Source organism: Camelus dromedarius, chromosome 8 (assembly GCF_036321535.1).
Source record: "Camelus dromedarius isolate mCamDro1 chromosome 8, mCamDro1.pat, whole genome shotgun sequence".
NCBI classification, from domain to species: domain Eukaryota; kingdom Metazoa; phylum Chordata; class Mammalia; order Artiodactyla; family Camelidae; genus Camelus; species Camelus dromedarius.
The window spans coordinates 3850480-3873515 of NC_087443.1; the positions used below are offsets into that span (position 1 = coordinate 3850480).

General features: G+C 51.1%; 1 non-coding gene across 1 annotated transcript; it reads right to left on the reverse strand.

Annotated features, from left to right (window-relative positions):
• Nucleotides 1–909: 909 nt before the first annotated feature.
• On the reverse strand, nt 910–1029 carry LOC116156114 (small nucleolar RNA SNORA31). The gene has a single exon (XR_010382092.1). It is a non-coding gene; the product is annotated as a small nucleolar RNA SNORA31 (small nucleolar RNA).
• Nucleotides 1030–23036: the final 22007 nt, after the last annotated feature.

Genomic DNA, 23036 nt, shown 5'->3' on the forward strand with positions numbered 1-23036 from the left:
ACGCTCAGCTTTTCCTTCGCTGCCAGAATATAAAAAGCTCTTTGTGGGGAGAGGAAGGCCCCTCCTCTCATGCACGTCTCCTGATGCAGCCACTGCCCAGGCCGGCTCTGGACAGAGGCAGGAGACTGGCCATCCCAGCTGGGCCAGGCTGAGGGCTTTCCGGGGATAGATGGGCATTTGGTGCATCCTTGTCCCAAGGACGGTCCTAGGCAGCCCTGCGGGCCTCTCCTGACAGGCACGCTCTGTGAGGCTCAGAACGGGGGTCTGGAGAGGCAGGGCCACGGGAAGACAGAAGTCTGCTGGGAAAGGCCTCTTCCTCCTCTGACAACGGCTGGACAGGACAGGAAAAGCACAGAAGGAACCAGAAGTCCCCAGGAGAAATCCAGTGTTTCCATCCTCAGGCGTAAGTGAGAGTCTGGAGCAACATCTTTCATCCATTTAGGAACTCAATGACCTAACCTCTGGGCTTTGGGGAGGCCTGAGCCCCCAGACGCTGGGAGAGGCCTGTGGAAACGCTGGTCTGGCCTCCTCCCTCCCGACCACCAGGCCCGCACAGGATCATTGCTTTCCCAGGCCTGTAAGGCCTCTCAGGGATTCCCAGTCACTGGAAACACGCTCTTCTGGGTTTTCGTTTCCAAATGGGCTGGCGGTGCTGGACCCATGTAGAGATGGAGGCGGCAGGCTGGGGTATCTGCCTGTGGACTCAGACAAACAGGCCCGTCCCGACCCCCCGCAGCCACCTCGGCCTGCACTTCCTTCCCCGGGACACGCAGGCCCTTTTTATTTTTTATTTTTGCTTTGTTTTGTTTTTGCTTTTTTAAATTTAAAAATTTTTTGCTTTTTTTTTGGCTGTTGTTTTGATCTTGGTATTTTTTGCTTTTTGTTTTGTTTTTTTTTTTCTTTGTTTGCTGATATATCCCCTATTCAGTCTGGCCTGCCACCCAGACAGAAAGTGCAAGGATTTTTCTATCTTGCCCTAGTGCAAACCAAGAGAACAGCAGGCTGTTCAGGGTCTGTCAGTGGACGCAGACACACGGGCCCTTTTTAGATGAGCCGCTGGGCTAAACTTGCTACTTTAAAAGAATGAACAACAGCCAGGGTAACACTGGGGACGGCTGCCGGACCCCTCACGCTTAGATTTGATCAGATCTCCCGGTTTTCCTGCCTCTGCGGTGGGGTGTCAGGCAACCCCAGGGCTACTGGTTTAATCGTGGTGACAGTGGCGGGGGGGTCCTCACTCCGGAGGGGTTCTGCCCATACAGGGGACACCCAGACACAGGCTGGAGCCCGTTTTCCCATCAGCAAGAGGCCGATTAACTGTCCGTGGGGATGCAGAGGCTGAGACATGGGGCTGCAGCCGCCGCTTGATGACTCCTGCACTCTGCCCGCCTCCTCCTGCCTGTCCTGTCCTTCCTTCTAAGGGCCTGCTCAGGGGCTGCGCCCTCTGCAATGGCCTCCTTGGCCTCCCAGCTGAGATTAGGGTCCGTCTCTGGCTCAGCAGACACGCTGTGCATCAGCCCTTCACTGCCTTTACTCATGACACATGGTCTATCTTTCTCCTCTCCTAGACTAAGGGCCATCTTTGTGCCTGCAACAGTGTCTTGTACATAGTAAATGCTCAAGAAATGCCTGTAAGTAGTTGCTTCAAATGAATGCGAGACCCCTACCTTCCTTTGAATCACGGCGCAAGGGATTGCCTCTCCCAAGAAGCTTTTTTTAAGTTAACCAAGGACGACTTCCCCTTTCAGAAGAACCCAATCCTCTCTTATTTTTAGATACAGTTAATGGGGCAGAATTAATAAAAAATACACAATATTTATTAAGCACTTACCATGTCAGGCACTGTGGCAAGCATTTCACCTGCCTTCCCTTCCTTAGTTGTCACAACAGCCCAATGAATTCAGTGCTATTAATATTATCCCCACTTTCCAGATAATGAAACTGAGGCCCAGAAAGGTTAAGAAACTTAAAGTCGACGTATCTCCAAAGGGGTGAAGTCAGGCTCACACTCATCCAGTCTGACCTTAGACCTGCTTACTCACGAAGTCCTGCCCCTTCTGGGTTTTGTGTTGGTTGCATCTGGAAGGCATGACTGAAAGCCCTGGAGTGGCACTGCTCAACAGAACGTTCTGTGACGATGGGATGTCCCGGATCTGCACTGTCCGGTCAGCAGCCTCCGGCAGCATGTAGCTGCTGTGCGCCTGAGATGTGGCTCGTGTGACTGAGAAAATAAGTTAATTAAAGGACTGAAATGGCCACATGTGCCTGATGGCTACTGTATTGAGAGCTTCAGAACATAAAGGGCCCATTTAGAGGAGAGGGATGTGCTCAGTGGTAGACCACATCCTCAGCATGCACAAGGTCCTGGGTTCAACCCCCAGTACCTTCATTTAAGAAACAAAAAACAAAAAACAAAAGCACCTAATTGCCTCCCAGCCCCAAAAGAAAACAAAAAAAAATTTTTTTTAATAAACGATGCATTTAAATTATCTTTTCTAAATATCTTAACCATGTGGTCCATGGCCATCAGAAGAAGGGCTCTTTCTGATTGACTGAGTCTTGGTATCTTCCTGTGCTGGGAACACATGCGGCTATGAGCCTGATGAATCAGTGAGGCAAGGCCGATCCCAGTCCTTAAAGTCTTGTTTCTACTCTAACGGTTTCCCATCGTGGGAAGAAGTGTACAATTCCAGTGTCTTCATTCACAGAGGCCTCGAGCAGGTTCCATATCTGAGGGCAGACTGGTAGACCAGAGCTGGGGAAGGACGGGACATGAGCTCCCCTCACTGACATCTGTTCAGTGGTGGACCCGCTGCTGGACTTCACCTTACTTAATCCGAAAAGCAAACCTGTGACCCAGCGAAAGGTGCTTCCATTTCATGACTGAGGACAACTCAAAAGAGTAAGAAACTGTCTCAGAAAGTGACAGAAACGTGGCGTAAACTGGGTGTGTCTGATTTCACTGGCCCGGAGACTGAGGCTGTTAGGCAGAAATTCTCCTTCATCCTAACCACAGGATGGCCACTGTTCAAGGGCGAAGACAGCTATGAGGTTGATTATCTGCTCAAACTGCGTGTGTGGGTGTAATGATTGCTCCCACGGTGAGACAAGGCAAGTGGGGAGAATCAGTGCCTGGGCCGAATAGACCTGTTTTCCATTCTTACTTCTTTGTGTTCTTTCTTTGTATTCCTTATATCTGTAATGGAAAATTCTAGAGCCCTGCTGTCTGATACAGTAGCCTTCAGCCACGTGGGTCTATTAAGCCCTTGAGTTGTGGGTCACTGAGATGCCTTGTAAGTGTCAAACACACACCTGATTTCAAAGACTTAGTATGGAAACAAGGAAGATAAAATATCTCATTAATAACTTCTATATTGATTATATTGAAATGATCACCGTTTGGATATATTAGAATCAAATCAAGTAGGTTAAAATCGATTTAATATGTTTCTGGTTAGCTTTTTAATATGTCTACTAGAAAACTGGAAGTTACTTATGAGGCTCCCATCTTATTGCTGCTGAGAGCACCTGTGTCTGCCTCACTGCATTCCTAAGTCCTGGGATGAAAGATGAGTGACTCGTTAAAACTCCCCTCAGCCGGAGAAAACGCTTTCATCTCATTAATACCCACGCTGCAGCAAAGTGGTGCTGGTTAGGTGTGAACACAGCCTGGGCCTCCGCCTCCCCGGCTCTCTGGGGTGCGTTCGGGGCACTGGCTGGGGCAGCACACGTCTTGCCCAGCTGCGCCCAGAGCTCCTGACATTCCGTCATGTGTCTGCCTTAAACAGCACTATCCCTTCTTCCTTGGACAAAGTGCTTCGTCACGCCTTCCCAGAGGAAGGTCAGTGATGAAACCACGACACTGAAAAATGACCTGATCTCTCCAAGGTCGTTACCGAAGGCCACGGCCAAACGGAGCAGGGCGTGCAGTCTGCCGCGGACGTTACCACTCGAGCAGCCTGGAGATGCTTTCCTGGTCCACGATCTTGACTGCAGGAAAGCAGGTTCAATACCCAGGCTTCTGGGGGAAAGGGATTGCGCTGAGAGCCCCGACCCCTCCCCTGCTCGCAGCATTCAACTTTCCTCTCGGAGATGGAAAGTGCTGTGGTATTCCGCTTTGATGATTTTAAAGTGTTATGTGCCTTTTCCTCCTTCTTTCCACCCAGCCCTCTCCTTTCTCTGCGCTTTTACACCCGTTTCCATAGTAACCACCTCTATTGTGTCCCTGACTGTGAGGAGAAATCTTGCAGATGTTAGTAGGGATCCAACACTTTCCAGTAGCTATTTTGCTCACAGCCTCCTTATCTCCCAGTGCTAATTTTCTTGCCTTTCTTCTCCCTAGAGCTGCTCTTCCTCCAAGTGCCTACAAGCCCTGTGTCGGATGGCCCCCTCCTCGATGGGAGCCTGGGAGTGAGCCGGGGAGAAGCGTGTCCTGGGAGAGGAGGCAGAGAGCTCTCGGTCTCCTTATAAGTCTGAATTCTCCCTGTGGCTTCAACACAACATGCTAAACGCCAACGCTCTGGAGGGTGGAATCTCCAGCCGCTGTTGGATAAGCACCCTTACCCGAAGGCCTGCCGAATGCGGGGAGATGCCTTGGCCATCTTCACTCCAGACCCCACCCTGCTCTCTCTCTGATCCCTGCTCACCTCCACCCCAGCTTCATGAACAGCTCATGGCCGTGTCTGTCTTGAATGTCCTCATTCTGTGCATTTGCCCCAGAGAGACCAGTCACCTTTCCTTATTGGTTTGGAGGGCAGGGCAGACATACAAACAGCACACACACACACCCCTACTTGTCAGGGCTTCCAAGACCCCCAACTCCTGAATCCCCCACCTCCCTCTCAGGGCCGGGCTTAGCTGAGGAGGCAGCAGGTATGGGTCTTCATCAATGACCTCCTGAAATGGTTTGAAGATTCTTTGCCCGCCCTTCCTCCTTGGACATTATTCTTTGGATGACACAAGCTTGACAGCCTGATCACAATAAACATGTAACTGAAGAGAGCCTCTTCCTTTCCAGCGACATTATTTATTCACCTAAAGCAAAGGCTGAACTATATTTAGCAGATGATGTCAGTGGGTTGTTTGGATTCTTAGAAATTGGCAGGAAGCCACCTCTCACATGATATATGAAATCACTGATAAATGCTGCTTTTCACCAAAAGAAAAACAGCTTAATAGATGCGGCCCTTCGCTCCCGCCCTCCCTCCCTCTCCTCCACCCTCCTTCCTCTCCCGCCCACCCCTGCCTCGCCTGGGATTTGTCTTTCTGTGGCCCAGCTCAGCAGAGCCTGTGAAGTGGAAATGAGTCGCTCGGTACCGCAGATCAAATGAGGCTGTTGGGATGTTCAGGATGGTTTTTCCCTCCCCTCGATCCTGGAAGGCTGCCAAAGCGCCAGTGAATCAGACACACATGCACAAAAAGGCGAATCTGTACGGCAGTGGCTTTATGGGGCCCGGTATTTATGGTGGCGCGCTAGCTCGGGGTTGCTGTTTTGCAGGCAAAGATTGGAAATAGAGAGTGATTCAGGACTGCCATTAAGGGTGAAACAGCCCCCGTACAGATTGTGTGTAATAAACCAAGTACAGGGAGAAGCCGTCGGAAGCTCTGGAGTTGCCTCCCTGGCTCAGCCGAGGAGGGGGAGTGGGCGTCAAGTCCGAGCTCCTGATTCGTGTGGTGGCGAATACCTGGTGCTTGGAACAAATCTGTCTGCTTTCCCCCCATTTCCCCATCCTGCCCTGGGTCTATCCCACCAGGCTGTCGCAGGGGTTAGGCGGGGTTTTGCCTGTGGAATGAATTGAATCCTTGCCCTCATGTGGAGACCCATTTATGTGGCCAGAAGCACAAGATTTCATTCCCTGTATTTTAGCTTCTGCAAAAACCCACATCGCTATTGCTCACGGATCCACCCAGCCCCTTTCACAGTCGGCTGGGATATTTAACTCAGGACCCCAGCAGAAGCCAGGTGCGTCGTCTTCCCGGCCACGGGAAGCCAGCAGCTCCAGTGGTGGTCCGCGTACATCTCTGTCCTTAGCTCTATCCAGTGGCCGCCGCCCCGCCCCCGGCTCTGACGCTGGACGATGCTGTGAAGACAAGGGACAGGCGCGTTGGCAGCCCCTTCACATCTCGGGTACTTTCATTAAGCTCTCCCCTGTCACATGCTCTGTCAAGCAATCCTGGCTGCGGGATGTCGACCACCGGAGTTTAAGGGACTTGGAGAGTTTCCAAAGCCCCACCGTGACACTCCCTGTAACTGGCCTCTCTCCCACACCCTGACGTGTGCTGGGCCCCAGGTAACACTCATCTTCATCCTGGGGGGGAGAGGAAAACAAGAAGAGGAGGGAATGAGGACAAGCAAGATCTGTGCTCTTCATGTCTAATGTCTTACCTTGGCAGGGGCAGGACTAGATGGATGGAGGGGTGAGTGGACAGATAAACAGATGGGCGGGTGAGTGGGGGGACCCCGACATCAACCCCTCCATCAACAAGGAATCCCACAAAATGAACACGGGTGGCAGGTCGGAGTTGTTTCCGATTTGGTCCTCAGATTAACATCCCCCCTGGGCTCCGTACTAGGAGCTGCCAGTGAGTGAAAGTCTTTGTTTCCACTGGGACTCATTTTTCATCCTTAACCTTGAGGGGAGCTGGACACCGATGACCTGCGTGCTCCCTTCCAGACTCGGAGTGTGCAGGTTCTCCAGCTGTGTGAGTCTGCGGCTCTGTGAGTCCCCCGGGGAAGCTGGCTCCCTTCTGCCAGGGAGCTGCCCTCCTCTCCCCCGAGGCGAGGTGAATGAGCTCCGTCTCAGACACAGACGCTTCTGGAACGTTCCCTCCATGGGCGACTGCCACTTCTCTGGGCCCAGAAGGAACCAGCGAGCGACCTCTCTGGATGAACATTTGCTCTCACGGAGAGCCCTGCTCGCCTGGGCTCCCTGTAGGGCCCCATCGTGTTTATCACGACGATGATGGTTTCTGTTTTATGCGGGGACCGGTTCTTTGGCTCAGGCCGCTTGAGAAGCTGACTACCGTGTCTCCCAGCCCCAGAGCTCACACAGAACAGCGCTGCGGTCCCGGGCACAGCGCCACACGACGGGGGCGGCGGCTCAGTGGTAGAGCGCATGGCGAGCACGAGGTCCTGCTCGAGGTCCTGGGTTCAATCCCCAGTCCCTCCACTAAAAAATAAATAAATAAACAAATAAACAAATTTAAAAGAAAAAAAAAAGAGGAGGCTGGATCTCCAGGACACCAGCACCATGTCCCCAGACATCTAGGACGGAGCCTGGGGGCCGCAGCTCATCAGGAGGGGCCCCGGGGCTTTGCCTTCTCTGCAGCGGTTGTCAAGTCTCCTGGTGGGGCCCCCGTGGCTGTGTCCCCACGTTACTACTGGGCCCTGATCCTGCCTTCCCCATGACCTGCCCAGGGCGGGAAACACACTCATTCCATAAACATTTACTGGGGGCCAAGCACAGTGCTGAGAGATGAGGAGGAATGTGGTCCTGCCCTCTGGGCACTCACAGCCCCACAGAAGGGGCAGGCCTGCCAGCCCAGCAGTAGCATCGTGAGGGCGGTCCCGCCAGCCGGGCCGCTGTATCAGGCCTCCAGAAAGTGCCCTGGACCCACAGGTAGAAGTGTCACCAGTTCTGCCCACAGGATGCTGGCAGCTCTGTCCGGAGGGGAGAGTTGACCTGGAGCTGAACGGACAAGTCCGCAGATGAAAGACTGTGAGAAGGGCAGCCAGGCAGAAGGAACAACCTGTGCAAAGGCACAGAGGCTCGGGGGCATTCAGTTCTGCTCTGCTGGCAGACACAGCACAGGGTGCCACGGGCAGGAAGGCACAAAAGGCAGGTGGGACAGACTTTCAGCATCCTGACGTCCCACCAAGAACAAGCTGGGGTTTGTTCACCTCGAAGCACCCTGCCTCGCTGTCTCCCCAGCACCTCTCTGAGCGATGCCTGAAGGCTCTGATGTGCTCCTGTTAGTTACTGAGTCCTGGTTTGTGCTGAGCCCTGGGAAAGAGCCTCAGGGCGTGCAGACAGGGCTGGATATCGGCCCCTGACCTCAATGTTCCAGCCAGGGGAGCAAGACACATGAAACACTAGCGGCCATCTGCAGGAAGAATAATTAAACGTCAGGCAGCGTGGCTTCCGTCGTGAGTGCCGGGAGAGGTGCTTTGGGGGTCGGGGGCAGATTGTACATCAGGAAAAGCCAAAGCTTCCTGCTGCTAAACTGGGTACGACCATGTCCGGTGACCTTTCCATGAGCCTCTGTCCCTTTCCTAGGAGGATGTTCCAAGCACAGCCTCACCAGCGCTCGTCAGCTGGGACGTCATTTACATTTGGCCTGTACCTGCCAGCTGACCCTCATCCCAGCTGAATTCTGCATCCTCAGCTGGGCCCCAACTGCTCCTCACTGTGTCTAGAACCATCCTAGTACCTTTGCTGTTTGCCTAAAGCCACCCCAACTCCTCTGCTTAAAACAGCCTGGGGCATAAAGATGTTCTTTTTTATATTTATATTTTAAAATTTTTATAGGGAAGCTCGATGCAGTATTTTTTTATTTTTACTTGTTTACTTCTTTAATGGAGGGGCTGGGGATTGGACCCAGGACCTCGCGCGTGCTAAGCATGCGCTCTACCACTGAGCTCTGCGCACGCAGCCCCCCAAGATACTCTAGTACGTGCTTGGATAGTGGAGATGTTCCCTGGGAGGCCTCTGTTACCCGCGGCCTTGTTTCTGCCGGAGCTGGTAATCTGCCACGGAGTCCTGTGAATGCACTTGTTTCACTTGTTTGTGCCTGGTAGAGAGTCCTTGTCCGCTGGTCAGTGTTTCTAGGGCTGTTGCTTCAGAGCAAGGCAGCGCCTTGGCGTGTATCTGTCACAAATCCCTCAGCTGCCCGCCCGGCCCGGCTCCTCTCTTACCCTGCACAGCCAGGGTGAGTGAAACGCGACATTTTCAACCCCAAAGCAAATTACAGCAAGGAATCAGTGTGAAATTACTATCCTCTGCTCGAAGTTCCTTTTGAAAAGTCAGGCAAGCAGAGCCCAGGATAAAAGTTGGCCTGTCAGACAAGCCCATTCAAGCTTGCGATTCCGCTGTCATTTGCCCGACGGGCTTGTGATAAAGAGCAAGGATAAAAAAAATCTGCCAAAAATAGTGCCATGAAAAAACCGACACCAGGGCCAACTCCGGAGCCAACGCCACCCCAGCTCTGCCCTCTCCAGTAGGACAGCGACGCCAGGAACTTGTTCTGACAGGGATGTTGTGTGACCTCTGATTTCAGCACCAACGAGACATGGAGAGGCAGGGCTGCAAAGAGCAACATCTGCGAGTCCCCGGAGAAAGGGGAGGGGAGCAAAGTTTACACTGAACATCTTGACTTTCCAAACAGCGTGTTGAGACAGACCCACAGCAGACAGGTTTGCTGCAGGCCTGGGACTCGCCTGGGGCAACTGCAGCCTAGAGATTCATCCGGAGAGAATACAGCTTCAGGCCTCCTTCTGTTTGTGCCCTTTCTGGGCCTTCAGTTCCCTGGCAGGGGCCCCAGGGGCCTGAAAGAGAGAGGGTGCCCCCCTCTGTAGCCGGGAGCGACGGGGCCGGGCAGGTGGGTTAACCGGTGAGACTGGATCGCAGGGGACACAGAGCTCCTGCTCAGCCCGGCTCTGTCGCCGGCTCCTGGGTGGAGGGGTAAGGGGGAGGCAGGCTGCCTTCCAGGCGCTGTGTGCCTGCTCCCAGGGGCTGAGATGGGAGGACACCCCACCTGCCAGGTGACTAAGTTGAACACCCTTGGAGGCAAGAGGTCCCACCACAGACAGAATCAGATTCTGCTGTTTCAGCTGACACTTATTGCACTGCTGGGAGCGAGGTCCTTCCTTGGAACTATCTCCCCAAGTGCCCTGGCAGGTAGGTCTACAGCTCCAGGTCACAGGCGAGGCCACTGAGTCTCAGAAAGGTCACACTGCCAGGAGACGGCCGAGCCAGCTGTCAGAGCCAGGTCTTCGGGGTCCAAGTCCTGCGGCTTCTATAGAAGGAATCTCCCCAGCCTGCTGCAGAGGTGGCCGCTCCCGCACGGTGGGGACTGTCATGGGGTCAGCTTTCACCTCCAGCGGACGCTTTGTCCCCATCTGCTTGTCTGCTATCTCACCACTCAGGAACCACGAGGCAGAGGCCAGAGTTGAAAGGAGCTGAGAATATCTGGCAACCCTAGAACCCGAGTTGTGTTTTGTTTACACAGACCCCCAAAGTAAACAGCCGCGGGAGCTGTGAGGAGTCCAAAGCGGTACACGTTTCCGGGAAGGGCCCCTGAAGGGCCACAGCTCCGGGTCAGTCTATTATCCCATAGGTGATGGTGGCAACCGTCCTCATCCCTGTTCTCACTGCCATGGTCCTCGGCGCTACAAGGTTTCACGTCCAGAGGGTTCTGCTGATGCCCGGCTCGTTAGAGAGCTCACCCGGGCCTGGCTGTGCCCGCTCCTGCTGTCTGCCCCTTGTCACTCACGACTGCCTCGGGCAAGCAGGGCGTTCCACAGGGTGGTTTCCCCTGGGACCCTTTTCTTTGGCATCCTTTAAGCAGCTGTCACACTGTCCCAGTTGTTTTTCAGGAAGGAGGTCCCTGGGGTTTCACTGAGGCAGAGTGGAACTTGACCCTGCCACGTTGATGTGTTCCCCGTCATCTGCCCCAGGAAGCAGGTGCCAAGCCCTGGGTGCCCACAGGCGGGTCCTGGCTGTCTCTCAGCCTCCCCAGCTCATCACCTGTTGTTTTCTACCCAGAATGTGCGTTGGGATGTGTACGGTTGTAAGTGGTTCCTGCAAAGGCCAGCTTCTCCAGAGGAACCTGAGACTTTCACACAGACCAGCTTCTAACCCCGCGGGGCAGTCTATCAGCAAAGCACCGAAGGGGGTGCACAGAAGTAATGCATTAGGTAGAGCAGGTGAGGGGGGCCAGCCTTCAGCACTTGATCCTCAGCCTTTTATTTGCCAAGGGCTTTTTTTTATACCTTTTATTTTATTTTATTTTTTATTGAAGTTCAGTCAGTTACAATGTGTCAATTTCTGGTGTACAGCACAGTGTCCCAGGCATGCGTGTACACACATATATTCATTTTCATATTGCCAAGGGCTTTTAAGTAATTTCCGTTAGCTCTTACTCCAGAACGCCCTTAGGAGGTCGCCAGATACTGGTGTCCTCCTTTTGAGAATAAGGACATGGAGAGGGAAGTGGCCCCAGGGACGTATCCATGACGTGAGAAGGGTCCGAGGCCTTAGGGCTAAGGGGATCCCCACAGCCCCCATCTGGCCCCGGGTGCACCCAGCATCCACCCTGCAGAGGATGTTTCTGGAACGTGGCTTTCATCCAGGGACTGTCCACCATGCCAACCTGCTGGGAGCTGGGCTGAGGCCCTGGTGACGGTCCTGTGGCACGTGAGGGGCAGCCTCAGAGGGGTCAGCGCTCAGCAGTAAACCCCAGGGCTGGGAGCCCCTGCTCAGCACAGAGTGAGGAGGCTCTCACTCCCCAGCCGCTCCCCGCCCAGCTTGGAAGCGAGATGTATTTTTAAACACAATCCTCGTACAGAAAATGTTCCCTCGCATGTCCCCATAGCCTACTAATGGGGCAACTCTTGGCAACCGATCCCCCGCCCGTGCTCAGGGCTGTGTTCTCAATTTTTCTTTCTATTCTTGTCCCCTGGCATACGATAGGGGTGGCTGTCCCAGGAGACTGCAGGCTACTGGCGAAAAAAGTTTCAGTGGGTTCTTGCCTGCTCTCAATTTCCAGACTCTCTGATTTCATTCAGACGCTGGGCCTGTGTTCACTTGCCGAGTTGGTAACTTACTTTTCTTTTTTTCTTTAAACTGCCCACTGCTTCCCCGAAGGCTGGGGTTCCCCTGCGTCGCCCCAGACTGAGAAGGGGCTGACATCTGACAAAGGGAGTGGCCTCTCCAGTGTCTGAGAGAGCGGCCCCTGTGCCCCTGGTCCCTCTCACAGCAGCCCCGCATGCCTCCCGTGAAAAGAGCCATCAGCTTGGCTTCTTCCCGGTGCCCTGATTAGGATCTCGCTCCCGAGCAAGAGAAAAGAAAGTCACCTTGCAAGTCCTCATTAGAATGACTCTACTTAATTTACCCAGGATATCTTTCTGAATTGTCCTGGTGTGTTCCCGAGTATGATTACTGTTGTTGTTGTTGTTATTTTAAAGAAGCCCTTCCTGACCCGAGGCTGGAGGAGACGCCCCCTGTCGGCCCCTGGGCCCTGCGGTCCCGCCCGCACGGCTGTGTTTGTTTGAGCTGTGTAACACAAACGGCTCCTCCACTTTTGTTTTCAGCCTCGACTTCACTCGCCCTCAGCAGAGCCTGGTGCTGGGGTGGTTTCCCCTCACCGTCTCTGTGTTGCGTCTGGAGAACAACACAGCCTGCCCTTGACCCCTCTCTGGGACCAGCCCTTTCCTCCCCAGGCCCAGCAATGAAACCGAGACACTGCTGTGGAGTGTGTCCTCCAAAGCGCAGCCCCAGCCGGGCCGGAGGGGCGCCCCGGCTCAGCAGAGGTGAAGCAGTCGTGGGCGTTGGATTTCTCTGCAGCTTCTTCACAGATAACCTGATTCCTCCAAGTCAGGAGGATCCCTGGAACATGGGAAACGTAATTCCCCTGAGCCCACCTTTTCAGGAACACGTCTGACGTGTGAAACACGTGTGACCGTAGTTAGGAAGGAGGTTCGAAAGGCATTGGAGGCATCAGCTCCACGTTATTTTCCTATTTGTATCCCCTTCAATCAAGTATTTTCAAAGCATTTCACTGCTAAATAGACCAGGCTTGTGGTTTATCCCCTCAATGACTCCACGCAGTGGAGAAACCTTGCAGTCTTCTCGCGGAGTTTGGCTTGGCAGAATGGTGTTCCAAGCATAGTCGGATTATAGTACATTTTTAGTAATGGGTTTCTTAAGACAGCTCTCTAAGGGTTGAGTCACTGATTCCTTTCTGTATACAGTTGTCTTCATGCAGATAACAAATATTTTCAGAACTGGCATTCTCTTTCAAATTTCTTACAACAAGGTTCCATTGCCATTTCTGAAATTTCACTTTGCAATATTCCATCTTCCTCTCTGATCACCCTGAAAACTCATGCTTGCCATCTGTCTCCCGGGGGTCAGCTGCCTCAGGGTGAGAAGAATGTCCATGTCATTTTTTCAGAACTGTGACTTTGGGAGTCAGGACTAGAGAGGTGGAAGGCATTGAGGTCTGGAGAATCAAGTGCCTGGGGTGTGGAGGGAGGGGGAGGGGGCCCGGTGGCAAGGATGGTCTGGAATTGAGCAAGAGGAGAGGCTGCCGGCACACTTCCCTTCCTGCTGGGGTCCCAGAAGACTACAGGAGAGAAAGAAAAGGAAGGAAAGGAGGGAGGGGAGGGGAAGGGGGAAATGGAAGCAAGGGAGCAAGGAAGGAAGGAAGGAAGGAAGGGAAGAAGAAAAGAAAAAAAAAAGAAAAGAAAAGAAAAGAAAAGAAAAGAAAAGAAAAAAGAAAAGAAAAGAGAAAAGAAGAGAAGAGAAGAGAAGAGAAAAGAAAAGAAAAGAAAAAAGAAAAGAAATTATAGTAATGGGCGGGAGAAAAGAAATTATAGCAATGGGCAGGGTGAGGGGAGGATGGAACTGGAGATGTTTGCAATAAGAAATACTTCAAGGTCTACAGCCAGGGCCTTGACAAAGCCACACAGCATCCTCTTGTCTCCCCAAGCCTTTGAGAATTTCTCCGCACTTTCCCAGCAGCAGCAGCAGCTTCTAATTCTCGCACATCCTCTAATTTGCCAACTCCCAACACTCCCCACCCGATGCCCTCTCCATCTCTCTCCTCCAAGGTCAAATCCCAGTGCCCCTCAACTTCTCCATGCTGTCCAGTGTGGCCAGAGCCTCCCCTGCAGTGTGCCCGGAGGGAGGAGGGCAGCGGTGAAGGGGTGGGCGGGGCTGCGAGCAGCGGGGCTGGAGGCAATCTGCTGGGGCCTGGGCTTTCTCACACATGCTTCAGATGTGCAGGGCTGTGATGGTAAACAGCGTCTTGGTCGCTGCCAGAGCCTGCTGCTCTACCCCGAGTCCTGTTCCCATCACCCCAGGGGTTCCAGTAATAGGGCGTAAAGCAAACAAAGAAAAACAGTAATCTGGTGTTCCAACTGCATTTTTTGTTTTTAGAAAATCTTAATGATAGGTTATTTGATTGCCCTAGGTTTGGCTCTGCCTGCTCATTGGTATTAAGCACATCTGGTATTTAGTAACAATCCAAGTAGCAGGAGTCTTTCTGGCACTTGAGCATAAGCTCATCCAACGTTGCCATGCAGTTTGGAAACTCGTCAGAGAGGCCAGCCAAACTTGTGGAGATACAAGACTTTTTCTGTAGGCTGGGCAGCTGGCCAGGACAGCTAAAAAATGTGAATTGGCTAAGAGCTTGCTGCCACGCAAACACTTCTGGAAATTTCTGTGCTCGGGCCTGCCAAATGCATTATGCGCAACATGAATTACAAGACTTTCTATCTCTCCAAGCAGTTGCTTTTTGAGCTTGGTTCTCTGTGCCCTTTATGAAACATCCACACATAACCAAAATGAGAAAAACACCCCCACCCACCCCACAAATCCACTACCATTAAGGAAAAAACTCTTTCCATTTGGGCTGCCAAGCTCAAAACTTTTCCTGAATTAGGAGAAATAGTCTCAAACTTTGGTTTGAATTACATGAAATCTAACATGCAGGGGGCAACTGTGCTTCCTGGAAATTCTCGAAAGGAAGGAAGTCGTGCCTCGTGGAGACGGCCTGACATCTAGGTAGGAAAAGCCATAAAATGCAACAGAAGAACGTGGAAGGGAAAACATAGTCACCTACCCGTGGCATGTGCTGTGGTTGGGATTGGGGCTTCGTGGGGATTTTAATCAGGCTGGGAGACACACCTCCGAGCAGAATGGGCTTCTTCAGGATGGAGGTTGTGCCCAGCTGGGAGGTGCGCTCACCTGGAGGGGCCTGGTTCCTCCTTGAAACCTTGCAGGCCTGTCAACCATATGGGCAGGATCTGAAGTGGAGGGTGGGCCCAGGGGGAAAGCAAACAGGGGAGAAGCAGCTAACGCTTAGAGTCAGATCCTGGGTCTGCCCAGCCTCCCTTCCTTTCCAGGGCTGAGAAATGTTTGCATCATTTCTTTCCTGATTCCACACTGAGACTTGCCTCTTGTGACTCAGATTTACTGGATGACTCAGACTCTGCCCGGGACTGCTTCTGCGGGCCTGGAGCTCCACTCCTCTTCTCCAGAAGCGTTGGAATGACACCATTCATGGTACACAGACAATAGCCACCATGAGATAATCACATTAGCACATTAGGAGACAGCAAGAACAGCTGGGTGCTCCCAGTCCCCACTGTGTCTGAGGCTTTCTGGATACACAGCCGCTCCCGTGAGAACTGTCAGGTCACTGGGGGTCTTTTTGACCTTAGATAATGGTGTCGATTTTAGTAAGCCGAAGCTCTAAGGTGACCTCCACGGAGTCACTCACCCCCTGAAGGAGTCGCTTCGCTAGCCTGTGCCTAAGTTTCCCTCTCTGCATCCACCTGTCCCCAGTCTTCCAGGGCAGAGGAAAGGTCACGGGATTTAGCATCAGGCTCTGGCTGGTGACCTCCTCCAAGCAGCGGTCTTGTAAGTCTCAGCTGGAACGTCCTCACATGCAAAACAGGGACAGGACCACTCTCCTCCCAGCCAGGTGGTGAAGCACCGAGTGTGAGGATGATAACCACTCTGCAAACTGGAGGGCACTGTGGTTTGTTAAGGGCACCTCTCCAGTCCTCACTGTGGAAATCTGATGACTGCAATGACCGTGAACGTGATCTAGAGGGCGCCGGTCTGAGCAGACCATGCAAACACATCATGTAATCCGGGGATTTATGGGGGCTGGTTGGCAAGGAGCAGTGATCGCTGCTTCGTGCAGCTGATATAGGACGACCTCTGTCAGTGGGGCTCTTAATTTAAGTGTGTCACAATTTCCTCTCTCCCTCCCTCCCTCTCCCTTCTGTTTCTTTCAGGCATCAGTTGGCAGCAATCACTCTTAATGCACCGTTTGACTATATTCACCTAAATCTGAAGGTGAGGTTACAGTGCTAATTAGATTTCCTCTCCCATTGTGAGCTGGATCCCAGAACTATAGTTCCCAAAAAGCAGTTAAACAGGTTTGGGCATTTGATAAAAAAAAAAAGGCTGGGGCCTGAAGAAAGCGCTCTTGGCCTCATTTCTATTTGGCTCACACCGTCCGTCCTGTTCCTGCTTAAATTTGGATCACAGGACACATTTTCTCTGTTTCCTTCTCTCCTGTTCCTGGATCCCTGCTGCAGAATTGTAGGAAACATGGAGTTCGGGGTGCGTCAGCCAGAAAGGATCTCTCCCGTCCCAAGAAGGTCTGGGGCCCCGGCCCAGACACCACGTGTGCGCCCCGCCTGCACTGCGTTCCCACGGCGCCTGGCCTCCTCACCCGCTTTACGGCTGTTGTTTTCTCCATCATGGCCAGGATTTGGGGATTTTTCATTCTGCTTAGTGCCAGGGCTTTTTCTTTTCTCAGCCTGAAGACAGCCACCCTCGCTGCTCCCCGAGAAGCCCAGCCCCGCCTTGTCCCTGTGCCCAGGACAGATCTGGGGCTTGTGAGTGAGGGTGAGTCCAGCCCCAGTGGAAGCGAGGACAGAAAAGAGCACAGAAGGCCACTGTTGGGCGGCCGCAGAGGGGGAGGGGTGGAGGCTGGGGGAGGGGAGGTCAGTCCTGCCACGCCAGCCACTGCCACCCCTGGCGAGAACAAGGTCACCAGGCAGGCATGCCGCTCACACACAGCACGAGGGTGGCTTGGCCTGCCCAGCCCTGCAGAGGCTGGGTCCTCCCCTGTTAGAACCAGCAGGTGCTGATGTATGGGGCCGCCAGGAGGAACATGGAACTCTGGAAGAAAAGTCAGACTGTGAGGCATTCTGCAGACACAGTAACATCCAGCCAGCCACCCCTGCCGTTGACCTTTCTGGTTCACCTCTGTGACTCACAGTCATAAATATTTACGGGGCAGCCTCCCTCTGCCTGCACGTCAGCGTGAGCCGTCTCACTGCGTTCTCCCCGAGTCCTAGCATAGTTTTGCTGGGAGGTAGGTCCTATAGTCATCCCTATTTTCCAACTGAGGGGACCAAAGCTTGGGTGGGTGAGTGGCCTGGCCACGCACACGGGCTACGGTAAGTGGGGGGCTGGTTTGGGGGCATCCTGAAAAGTCACCACACGACCACCGCCCAAGGCTATGCACTGTTCATCCCCATCCTGTTTCATTAATATTACTTTTGCATTTGATGTCAATAATGGGCTCCCCGTTCTAGGTGCCTCTTACCTGTGAGCTCAGCTGTGTGCTGTGTGATGTCACCGGCTTTGTCTCCCCGGGTGTGAGGTGACGCCTCAGAGCAGGCCTGGGACGCCCTCCACCTGGCCAGGCCTCCTGTCACTCCCGCCTCAGTCTCCTCACCAGCTGTCATCACACCCACCAGAAAAGTCCACACGTTGGCTGATGAAATTAATACTAGAAATCGTCACTAAAACAAACCCTTTCAGGTCAAATCCACCGGGAAGTGTTTAACGGACAAACCGTTCCGTCTGACGCCTTGAAGGTGAAGATTCTTTCCCAGAGCTGATGTCACTTTCTTTGATATTTGCTGAGCACCTGCTGCTTTTCCCCTGTGTTCCTGCTCACCCAGGCACTGTTTCAGGCACTGCCTCGAAGAGTCTACGTGCTTAGGCACCTCTTGAAATTCTAGTGTTGCGGAGAAATCTTTTCCTGTGATTTGGCACAGAAGCCGATGCTTCCTCTCCAAGGTGACAGATCGGCTGTGAGAGAAATTTCAAGTGCCTTCCTGGAATAGTTACCTGATGTTTCTGAGTGTGATTGCTAATGTTCCTAATAGGACCTTCCTATAAGCAATTGGTTAAGCAACTGTGTGTATGAGACAGGGAGAGAAAGAGGGAGGAAATACAGCTGTCACTATTGTTTCTAAATGACAAGACTGGTTGTATTACTGTGGTACAATTATTAGTGCTGCATATCACATCTGTACTAAAAAACTTTGTTTTACAAATCTTAGATTTTACAGACACTTGCTAAATTCTGCTGAGCTGTAGCTCTGTCCTAGATCATAAGTGTGTTTGTTTTGTATTGCTGTGTAACAAATGACTACTAATTTAGCAGCTTAAAAGCACATACATTTATCATGTCTTCCACAAGTCAGCTGTGTCCTCTGCCCAGGGCCTCACAAAACTGGAGCTGGGGCCTCAGCTAAGCTCAGGGTTCTCTGCCAAGCTCACAGGGCAGAATTTATTGCTTTGAAGCTGTAGATCTCCTGGAATTTTACTCCTTCAAGGCCAGTGAGAGAGAGGCAGAGAGAGAGAGAGAGAGAGAGATGCTGCATTGAGTCTCTGACCTCTAGACCTTCTTTTAAAGGGCTCATCTGATTAGGTCAGACCCATCCAGGATAATCTTTCTTTCAATTAACTTCAAGCAACTGATTAGAGATCTTAATTACATCTGCAAAATCCCTTCACCTTTTTCACCTAATGTAATGAAATCACAGGGATGATATCCTATCACTTTTGCTGGATTCCATTGGTCAGAAGCCAGTTAAGGCTCTGCTTATACTCAGGGGGAGGAGATGCTACAAGGACAAGGGGCCCCAGTGGTCATCTCAGAATCTGCTTGCCACCCTAAGCTCCTGGAGAACAGGGAGGTTGCCTTACTACTTGTCGATCTGTCATTACACCTAGCAGAGCAATAGGTGCCCTGTAGAGAAATAATTCACGGACCCTGAGAATTCAGTGATGGGAAATAAATTAATATTTTGAAGACACAAAGTTTCTTTCAGAGCAGTCTCTGAAAACAAGACTTTTTTCCCCTCCTCAATAAATGTTCATGGCTTGGGGTGGAGGGAAACATGGATCGGTAACCACCTGAAGAGTATGTGGGCTGAAAAAAGGGACACATGAACTGGGAGATCTAGGTTCCATTCCCGTTCCTCCTCTAAATCTGTGTGAGCTTCCCTGGTCTGGAAAGAGCCTTCCCTTGCAGGCTTGCTGAGCAGGCAAAATGAGGCAATGGCTGAGAGGGCTTTGAAAGAACAAACAGTGGATGCAAAGGTCTGATTGTCCCGACACCGATGGCTGAGCAGCTGGTGGTAAATAATAAGCTGCTATCTCACAGGGTGGGTGTGTGATCACAGAACCGGGAGGTGTTTTGTTTTGTTTTGTTTTTACCCCAATGATCAGCAGTGAAGCATCCTTGAGAGACCGCCCAAACGTCTCCTGTAAACCATGCAATGCCTTTTCTGTACACACATTAGAGACAAAGAGCCCCTGATGAACTTCCTTCAAAGTTCTACCCCAAAGTTGAGTTCTAGGTCCGTGATCTCTCATGCAGCCTTGACAGCCAGCTTCCAGAGCCTCCCAGCCCCCTGGGGGTCCCTGCGAGGCCCACTAAGGAAACAGTGGGGAGTCTGGGGCCAGAACCGACACAGATACAGTCCAGGACAGGGAGACAGCTTTGCTGAGCGTCGGCTCGCTGAGCTGGCATCCCTCCTGCAAGGCAAGAGTCGGCTGATAACGTGTTAAGATCAGATTAATGTAGGAAATAAACACGCAGTAAATAATAACAGTGTGATAATAGGGGTTGTCATTGCAGTGGTTGTATCTGTTGGAAATATGAGATCTGGAGTATGGATTTCTTAGGTGAATTTCGCCCTTATTTAAAAGAAACTGACAGATGTACTTTATAAAACTGAGGACAATTTTAAAAGAATTGAAGAACACCAACTCATTTTCCTTGTTCAATCATTACCCTTTTTTTTTTATTGAAGTCTAGTCGATTTACAATGTCGTATTAATTTCTGTTGTACAGCATAGTGGTTCAGTTACGCATATATGCCATCGCCCTATTCTTTTGACTGGAAAAAAAGACAAATACGTTTGGTTTTGAAAGAACCTTTGTTTAGATTCCACCTTCCCCACCTCCCACCCTCTCCTCAGCCCCCCAGAAGCCAAGCATTACAGACCTTAAACTCTCCAGGAGGAAATATGACTTAAACCTCCACCCAGGGCTGTGGTCATTCACATGAAAAAAATAAAGACAAAAAACAAAAACCTCAGGCATTTGTAATGGTCTGGAAGCCAGCTCAGAGCTTTCAGTTAATGGAAACATCCCAACAGTCCTACCTGGGTGTGGTGGCCCTGACTCGTCAGAAAGAACGCGGGAGAACACAGGCTGCGACTCCTTCTGTGTCCTTGCTTTTATCAGGATGGACACACGTTCTAGAACGTGCAGCAGTGTGAGTGAGCCACCTTGCTTCTGCGTCACGCACTTCAGATATTTTTGATTACGAGATGCTGAAAGCACAGCTGACACATGACACGGGGACAGATACGAACATGGCCAAGTCAGAAACAGGGAGCGAACTATCTCATCCTAACTGCCTGGTCTTGGACTGTGGACTTTCTTGCAATTGTCAAGTGAGGAGATCTTGTCGCTTTTGAAAGCTGTGTTGACAAACCGATACTATATTTTTTGCATGACTTGAATGGAAAAACATGAAAGATATGTGAACAATATATTTCCAAATATGTCACATATTTATAAAACATAGTAAATGCATGACAGATTGAGTAGGATCTGTGGAAAAAATAACAGCTGTGGTAGACCCAATTTCTTAGCAAATTCATACACAACAAATGACATTCATATCCCGTGTTTTGTAAAATCTATTTTTCTAAGCATTTTAGAAAAGGAGGGAAGGAACGAAAACAAAAGTTTGCAAAAGAAAAACCACACGATGGATGTAATTTAAGTGATGTGTCATGTAATTATCAGGGATAAAACCAGCTCTGAGGAGGTCACCCAGTCGCCACCAGCACGCCGCCTTTCGATGGAAATGATAGTAAATGAAGCATTTCAGAGTGTTCTGCGTTTTAAGGTGGGCTAACACGTCATAGGTGAGGGAAAGTGTATAGGGAGTTCCAGAATGTAAAACCACCACTTTGGGTGCCAGTGCAGTGAAGCTCTACTTGGATGGAGTAGAGCTGGGCTCAGAGATCACGGCTGGTGGCACCAAAGACAAGATCGGGTTCTGGATCAGGAGAAGTCCGACCAGGGACACACGGATTTGAAAAATGGGCCCAAAGGGCCCAGGGTAATTTCTGAAGTGGTGAATTAGCATGAGAAGCAGTGTGGTTTTTTTGGGGGGCGGTTGGTTTGTTCTATTTTTCGTCTTGTTCTTTTTCTTGGAGGGGGTAGGTAATTAGGTTTATTTATTTACTTTTTAATGGAGGGGCTGGGATTGAACCCAGGACCTCGTGTTTGCTAAGCATGCGCTCTAAGGCTGGGCTACACCCTCCCCCCAGAAGCAGTCTATTTAAGGGGATAGTTCTGGCAGCTGTGCATTCAAGGCTGGCAAAGCAACCTCTCAGGATAACAGTAGGAATTCCTTATAGTGACACTGATATTGATCGATTGATCAATAGTGATAAAATATATACAGATATTTGTGCTTCACAAAATGACTTCTCATTTTCAAATCCATAATCTTATTTGAGCCACGTAACAACTCTGGGAGACACGTAGGAACAATTTTATTACCTGCATTTTCCTCCCAAAGAAACCAAGAGTTTGTGACTTCAGGGTCATGGTTAGAAAGGGGAGGAGCTGCTCCTAACAACCAGGGCATCTGTTCACTTAGGATCATATCTGGAGAGATGGGGTTACAGATAATTTTTTTTCCTTCCTCTTCTTTTTTTCCTTTTATTTTTTCCAAATTTTCTGCAATGAGCAAATATTATTCTTTAACAGGCAAATGACATTAAATATTAAAATTTTATATTAATATTAAAATCCCCATTCTCATGCCTTCCAGTCCACTCTCTTTTCTCAGCTCCTGGCTCAAGGCTGGAATGGATTTTCCTGGGCCGTCCATCACTGGCCGGTCCCGCCAGCTGGGAGGAAGTGGACTCAGGCTGCAGAATCTATTCATAGTCTGAGCAGGTGTGGGTCAATGCAGATCAGACCTGGCTGTGAGTCCAGAGCACTGAATTTGCACCCTATTTTCCACAATGCTGGGGAGTTCCTTCAGATCTGTGTGCCCTAGTTTTCTGTCCTGTATTCTTTCTGCCAGATAGGAAGTGTTTCAAGATGCCGCAGCAAACATTGCCTCATCCAAGATAGGGGATGCTGAGATTCCATTCTTATGGGAGACTGCTAAAATGTTGAAACGCTGCAGTTGAGTCTTCTGCTTAGCCTTGGCCTCCCTGAAAGGAGACCTGGGATGGTGGGATTCGGGGGTGAGGGGAGACATGGTGGGCCTGGGGGACAGTGGAGAGTGGAGCATGTCCGCTGAGTCAAAACTGAGCCATCAGCAGGCATCCTGAGCTTCCTCTGGCCCCCTCCTTGTGAGCAGTGCTGGAAAGGGGTGCTCCTGACGATGGACAGGCCACACAAGCTCACACGAGGGGCCGTCTGATCCCGTGTCACAGTTAATAATAGACCAGGCTGCTTCACTGGCCTTGGGCAGGCCACTTAGCCGCTCAGTTTCCCACTCTCTCCACCTGTAAATAAATGACCTCACTGGGCGGTGACGGATGATTGAGGTGGAATTTCTGAAGGATTTTTAACTCCTTAGAATTCACCAGTTTTTGTTTTTAATTGAAGTCCACTCCGTTTACAATGTTGCATCAGTGTCTGGTGTCCAGCATCACGTTTCAGTCACCCATATACATACATACATTCCTTTCCATTTTCTTTTTCATTATAGGTCACTACAGGGCATTGAATATGGTTCCCTGTGCTCTACAGAAGAAACTTGTTATCTATTAGAATTTGTCAGCTTTAGCCTCTGAGGAGCTCTTGGACCTTTTTGAGAATTTAATGAAAGGTGGAAGCCCTTCTCCCAGAAAAATATGCACATACCCACCATGTCTTCATATAAATTCATGCAGTTTACAGACACCCCAAAGCTTACACTGCCTTTAGGCTGGGAAAACAGAAAGCCC